Source organism: Sander lucioperca, chromosome 13 (genome assembly GCF_008315115.2).
Source record: "Sander lucioperca isolate FBNREF2018 chromosome 13, SLUC_FBN_1.2, whole genome shotgun sequence".
Lineage (NCBI taxonomy): Eukaryota > Metazoa > Chordata > Actinopteri > Perciformes > Percidae > Sander > Sander lucioperca.
The window spans coordinates 30,883,936-30,890,966 of record NC_050185.1 but is presented as its reverse complement, the minus strand read 5'-3'; the positions used below and the strand labels follow the sequence as shown (position 1 = coordinate 30,890,966).

The following is a 7,031-nucleotide window of genomic DNA, read 5'->3' as shown; positions in this document are numbered from 1 at the left end:
CCCACACACACATACCGGCCCTGCTATTCTCTTACAGAGATCGACGCACACACCAACGCACAAGTATAAACTTCAGGCCACTTACGTAGGCTATGGCGAAAGTTCTGCGTGGAACCATAAAAACCATAAATCACGCTTTAACAGTTCAATAGTTGTTGCATGAGGGTGACTGTCATAGGAACTTAGCCTATCACTGGGAAACTCACAACAAACCAGTCCGGAAATTAAAAGATAGAATGTCTTGAATCAGGAGGACCAATGCAAATCAAAAGTTGGCGGCTGTGTCTGAGAGGATGAATAGAAAAAGCTTTGTTGTAGCTGTGAAGACTTTCAAGTAGAACTGAACTGCTGTAAATGTCAGGCCATTGGCAAGCATTTGGCTGACATTAGTTGTTTTGGATGTCAGTCAAAAGACCTTTTTCAGGTCAAAGAAGGTAGCTCTTGAACACAGCAAAGAACACTGTTGACCAAACTTTATTCCTTGGCTACGAGACACCTATTGTTTAGAGATAGTTCGATACCATTTTTTGCTTCATGATACCGTTACCTGAACTTGCGTAGCTTGGCGATACAGAGTACCGATACAATACCAGTATGTCATATATTTTATTATGTTTTAACAGCTGTATACTACTATCCCTGTATGGATGTGATATGATTGCTATAACTGACTATGTTTACATGCACATAATATTCCAGTTTTTGCCCTTATTCCAAAAAAGACGATATTCCGACTAAACTGTTTACATGGCTAATAAAAGTGAATATTCCACTAATATTCCCGTTTACATGTAGCCATGCAAAATAGGATTTTTTCCAAGTTTACCAGCAATGGAGGACTTGTTGGAGTGTGGGAACACAGAGTCCCTTCAACACTTCAACCAGCTTCTTGAAAAGGTTGGCGTAGCGATGTTTTCTCATGTCCAAAAACCTGTTGATATCCAAGTCTTTGATAATGTTGAAAAGTAGCTGTGTTTCTCCTTCTTATTGGGTCTGCAGCCTTGCAAACTGTTGGCTGGTTGGTTTGTGTACAGCAACCATAGCAACGCAGAGCTGACCATAAGCCTGCGGTAAAAATTCTGATTGAGACAGATATTCCGAATGTGCTGTATACATGTCCAAAGAATGCCTCTAAAACCCGAATAATACCGGAATATCCCACGTCTTAATCGGAAAATGCTATATTCGGAAAAAAGCCTTATTCGGAATATCCAACCGGATTATGCTGTTTACATGACCTGTATCAAATTCGGAATATTTTCATATTCAGAATAATAGTGGAATATTGGTGTGCATGGAAACTTACTCACAGTTTTCAACCTTTTGTGAAACATGAACAAACACAAAAAATGAATGTTGTAGAACTTTATTTTATTATCCAGTTCGACAGTCAGTCATAACGGAAAAAGAACATAAATAAACTACTTTAAAGTAGATTTTCTTGGTCTCTAAAATATGTGGTATCAGATCAGTGCATTTAGGCAGGATCAGAGGCTTTTCTGATACTCGTTTCGGACCATCTCTACTATTGTTATTTGTTCATATTAATGGTAATGTTTTCTCCTCAGCACACCGCCACAAATCAGAGTGTGCTGTCAACCACTGCTGATTGATTGACCACGTTTGATCTGTTGCAGACACTGATCGCCCCTTCCTCCCTCAGATAGTCTGCTCTGACCTGACTTGTCCGTTTTATCAGCCTCAGTCAGTGAAGTGTTGATGTGAGCCTGAGGCCCGAAGGATGATGAGACCCTCCCAGCTTCTTGGTCCTACAGCAGTATTTTTTCAAATGGTTCTTCCTGCACCGTATGGCAAAGCTCCTCATATCAGGTACTCTGCAACCCTCAGCTGGATGTATTTTTTTTTTCCAGTCAGTCATTGGTAGTGTAAATATTTATTTGATTTGACCTCAGCTTTCTGTTCAAACAAACAGAAAAATTACAAATTGACACACACATTGTGCTCATATTCTCTTCTTTCTTCTCCTGCTTCAACCATAGTTTTTAAACCAAACAAAAAAATAAAGCACTTCAATGTGGGATCATTTGTATTGTTGACTTCTGGAACGCAAAGTAAAAGTTTACAAGGAGCACTCAAAGGGAACATAACAATAGAATTAAAATATTGTGAAATGAAACCATTAGTAAAGAATCGCCTCCAGCCAGTGATAATCATTAAGGCGAAAGTATCAATCAAGTTTATTTTCAGAGAAACTCTTAAGTATGCTTTTACGATAAAAGACTCCCAAGAGTTATGTCAGGCCAAACAATAATGAGGTGTGCCACCCACTGCTTCCTTGTTATTGGTCAACAGAAAAAAGAAAGAGGAAACTTAAAGCTACGCTAAGAAACAATTAAGGATTGTTAATGCACTGCAAAACCTTCAGGATGAGAGTCATTCACTATATTGATCATTAAGGACATATTTTTAAAAAAACAACAAAAGAAGTGCCACTGTGCCACAGTGCAGTTTCTTTTTTCATGTTTTTATTTTCTTTAAATTACTGTCAGTATCTTAAAACAACACAGCTTCTGCAATAGTCTCAGGAAAATTACATTTGATTCTTTAAAACCAAGGTTTTTGCCCTTGTTATGAAAATCGGATTTCAGGACTCAACATTAGACTTGTGCCATGTGCCAAAATGTGTTTCGACACAAGATCCCCACTGAGGAACGATGAATCTGCAGCCTACTAAACTTTTCTATAGTTGAATGTTATGCATTTAAGTGATGAAAAATATAATTCCCTACTGATCTACTAAATCATTTCATCTAATCTGTTCTCTCCCTGTCTTTCATAGCTTTGCATTTGTTTAAACATACTAGTGTCAAATACAATAATTCAAATGATAGTAGTAGTAGTAGTTTATTGAGAAAGAAGGAGAATGTAAAAAAAGAAAGTCAGAGAAAGAAGCAGAATGAGGCACTAAAATAGAATAAAAAGAAAACAAATGAAACAAGCAGTGTTGGACGGGCCCTCGCTCCTCTGCGCGCATCGGGTTACTGACAGACGCCGCTCCTTGCGACCGTGCATTTGCGCAGCACTCAGACACTGCAAATCGTCACCAATGAAAAGGGAACTCCCTGCTGAGTTCAATGATATCTCTATATAGCCACTTTCTTGTTCATCGCTAAATACTCAAAATGGCCGCCACGCCACGCCCACACCGTTTGACGAAAAGTTTTTCTTTTAATAGCTTTTCATCTTTAAGGTGTTGAGATGGTACAGACCAAATTTGAAGTCCATCGGATGAAATCTCTAGAAGGAGTTGGTTAAAGTATAGCACCTTGACTTTTAGGCCAACTTCCTGTTGCCACTAGGGGGCGCTATCACTTTGAGTAAATATCTGTCTGTAGATGTCCTCAGGGCTGGACTCTTATGAATCCTGGATAGTTTCGAGCCAATTGGACAATGTACACTCAAGTTACACCCACTTCCTGTTTCGATGGCGAAATGCACAAAATGGCCGCCCTGCCACGGCCATACCCTATGACGAAAACATTTTCTTTTAATAACTTTTCATCTTTAACGTCTTAAGATGGCACAGACCAAATTTGAAGTTGATCGGATGAAATCTCTAGGAGGAGTTCGTTAAAGTACGGCATGTGGAAATGGCCAAAATCGCACTAATTTCGAACTTTCAATTTCAAAATGGCGGACTTCCTGTTGGGTTAAGGGTACGTTTTTTGTATGTCTTGACATGCTTCATATGTGCACCAAGTTTCGCGAGCCTACGTTAAACATACTGCAAGGGCTCAATTCTTTTAATTTTTGTAGGGGGCACTAGCGAGCCATTTCTGTGCGCCTATTCCTGAAACCCTTAAAATACGTAAATTTTCACCAGAATTGATGCGACCGCCAATTTTGGTGTGTTTTTGAGTATGTTAAGCCCCTCAAAAAGGCAATTCATTTGCAGAAAATAATAATTCCTTCAGTTTCAATAGAGCCTTCGCCGCTGTCGGCGCTCGGGCCCTAAATAGATGTGTGGTGCCGCACAGGTCCTCCAGTCAATCACTCCCAGACTTTGAAAATGAATGTGAACTCTTTTAATGACTTTAGATGACAGATTTTAACCTGTGGAGATGCAATACATTGATGTTGTCTTTCTACACATATTTTTGGCTTGTGATAGTAATACCGCCTTTGTGAATATTCAAAATAAATGATAAAATACATGATTTTTTTTAAGCACCTTTGGAATGTATCTCCTGTAGTGGAGGATGGATCAGCTGCAGATACTCTCTGCATTCACCTTTGCTGTGCTCTGCTGCCACTTAAACGCAACTACTGTACCTATAGTTTCAATGAATACTGTAGATTGAAAATGGTTAGAGGGGGCTTTTTTTTTAACTTCTTTTTTCCTTTGCAATCAAACGGTACAGTCAGCTGTTCAGAGACAATACAGGCATAAATGGCTTAGGGGGTTAGTCCATGGATTTCAGCATCCTCTTAACATCCACTCATAGTTTGCAGGAATGAGCAACATTTATCCAGCAACACAGGGAAGACAGATACATGTAGGCCTACACAATAATAATAATAATAATAATAATAATAAAAAAGAAGCACATAAGAAGAAAAAAAAAACTAGTAGTGTTCACATTTAAATAGACATTTACATAAATGGTTAGAGGGGGCTTTAGGACTAACCATATTGATTTTTCCTACAGGTCCACAAGTCTGCCCCTGGCTGGAGTTTGAGAAACAACTGTAGGCTGTGTGGATTCAAACCGGTGGAGGGAGGGCAGTGTCGCTCACCTTTCACTGTCATACTGTAACATAGCCGTTTGACATGAGACAGCCCCCTAGGTGTCTCACTTCCTTAGTGTTTGTATGGCTGGAGCGCAGATCGAGCCGGCTGCCCGCCTGCCTGCTGCTCGTCTGGCTGACTGGCTGCGTTGACGTCAGCGCCGTGTTGATTTGCTAAGGCGAGAGAAGAAAGGAGTTAGTGCGTGTTGAGAGAGCGGGTACTGCGAACTGCCTTACTATGCTGTAGCCCCACTCCCCCTACACTATACGGAATCAAAACGTGCAACTTAGGTGAGTACCAATCCGGGCTAAACGCAGCTGCAGTTTCCCGGCGACAAGTGCCAGACCCGCTGCTCTGCATGCGTCTACCACTGTTTTCTCTGTGTACTTTCATTCACCATGTGGATATTTTGATGCATTTATAACGCTGGGGGATCGTTTTTTTGCTTGTCCCCGTTCAACCTCACGCTGAAGTTAACAGTAAACCGCGACTTTGGCACGCAAGTTGGATCCGCGCACCGGAGTGCTGGATGAAAACAAGTGTTTTTCCTGATTGCGCTGCAAGGTGTTGAAGTTTACCTTAACGCACGGTAGTCAATTTTTCAGAGATGTTAAGGTTGACGTAACCCCCCCCCCCTTCTTTCTCTTTCTCTTTCTCTTTCTCTCTCTCTCTCTCTCTCTCTCTCTCTCTCTCTGGTTTAGTATTCTGGAGATCGCAGCTAGAGGACGTGAGGTCTGGCTGTTTCACCGGGGAGACAGACAACATATGACGCCCCGCTCCATGTGACTTTTTACTGGAGAAATCGCGTTTGCTCGTTTTGATGGAAAATTGTGCAATTTTGTTAGACAGCGACACTGTTGCCCGTCCCTTGTGTCTCCAGGCGCACACCAGACCAGTGTGGCTCATTTAGCCGTGATGTCGTCATGATGAGGACTGTGGACACTGGTCTTTTACACTGGAAAGCAAACCCAAATCCAGTCACTGTTACAGTCCCACTACAATTGATTGACAGGCAACTAGATGTCTGATTGGTGACCGAGAATCGATTAGCAGGAGCACGCGCAGCACACTGTGAGGTGGGGAACTGGTAACAGATGCAATAGCAAATTGATTTGTTATCGAGACTGTCCCCCCCCCCTCCCCTTTCACTCTTTTGCTCTTTATCCTTTAGGTGTCTTTCTCTACATCATCCCTCCTTCTCATCAATTGCAAAGAGCCAGTGTTTGAGTATTTCGTTCAGCCACAAACACCTGTGCGTTGATCAGAGGAGAGCTGGCTTGAATCGGCGAGAGATTCTGGCAGCTGTCTGTCTCGTGTAGGCTACTTTTTTTATTTTTTATTTTTTTAGCACGCTCTAAAAAAAAAATGCCTCTGATTGTCCCCCTTAGGGACGTTGTGCCGTTTCGCTTTCTCCACATTTGTGTCTGTCAGTGTGGCTCGTGGTCTGGAATATTGAACGCTGTTTATTCTTGTTGTGGCTGGGTCGCCAAGGCGCGCTATGGCAGACAACTCGTGATCACATTGATTATGCTGCCTTCTTTACTGTGAAGTCGGCCCGATGTGCTTATTGTCAGCGCTCTACATTGTCTTCCAGCGAGAGAGAGAAAATCTCTCCTGGCTTAATGTACTTAATGTAGTGCGTGATGTTTTGCATAATGCATATAACGCGCTGTATAATTTGTCTGGTGCGGCTGGCCCAATATTAACGCTGATGTCTAGACGCACGTACTGTAGCCCAGTCCTTTTTATTAATAGAGAGCTAACAGACGCGATAAAGTCCAAAAGCAACTTTACATTGTGTCCCAGGGAAGCCACAGCTTGGCTAAAAGCCCACAGAGCGCAACAAGCATTGATCATTTACGGGGGCCATAAATCGCAGCTATATTGGCATACCTGTAATAAAGATAATGTCGGGGTTTTAGGCATGACCTCTGTTGACTGGAAGGCTGAGCTCAGCTAGACCAGAACCTGCGGTTTCATCATGACCTACCTCCCTATATCGATTTTATCAATGAGCCGAACAAAAACAAACTGTCCAGTGTCCCGAATGCCAGCAAGACTATTTATTTCCCAACACAAACAATAGCTGCCAGCATCATTTAACGTCTGCATGTTTTGATGTATAGGCTTCTGTGATTGGAGTTTTTTTTTAAATGAGCTTGCATATCTGGGAATTACTAATATTATTTATTTATTTTAAAGAAAAGTCGTCTAGGTGGAAGGCTGATGATACGTCCTCTTGTTTTTTTTCTGTGTCCAAGTGTGTATTGTTCTCAAGTGT

The 7,031-nt window shown here is 41.6% G+C and overlaps 1 protein-coding gene across 3 annotated transcripts in view; it reads left to right on the top strand.

Moving 5' to 3' along the window:
* Nucleotides 1-1,644: 1,644 nt before the first annotated feature.
* zbtb16a (zinc finger and BTB domain containing 16a) overlaps nucleotides 1,645-7,031 on the top strand; it is a 159,369-nt gene continuing 153,982 nt past the window's right edge. The window contains exon 1 of one of the 3 annotated variants that reach the window (XM_035991069.1): nucleotides 1,645-1,830. The gene's annotated coding sequence lies outside the window, so the exon portion shown is untranslated. Of the gene's footprint in view, nucleotides 1,831-4,843; nucleotides 5,041-5,435; nucleotides 5,827-7,031 lie in introns of those variants that run through there. The other 2 variants (XM_031308209.2, XM_031308210.2) reach the window with 2 other exon arrangements.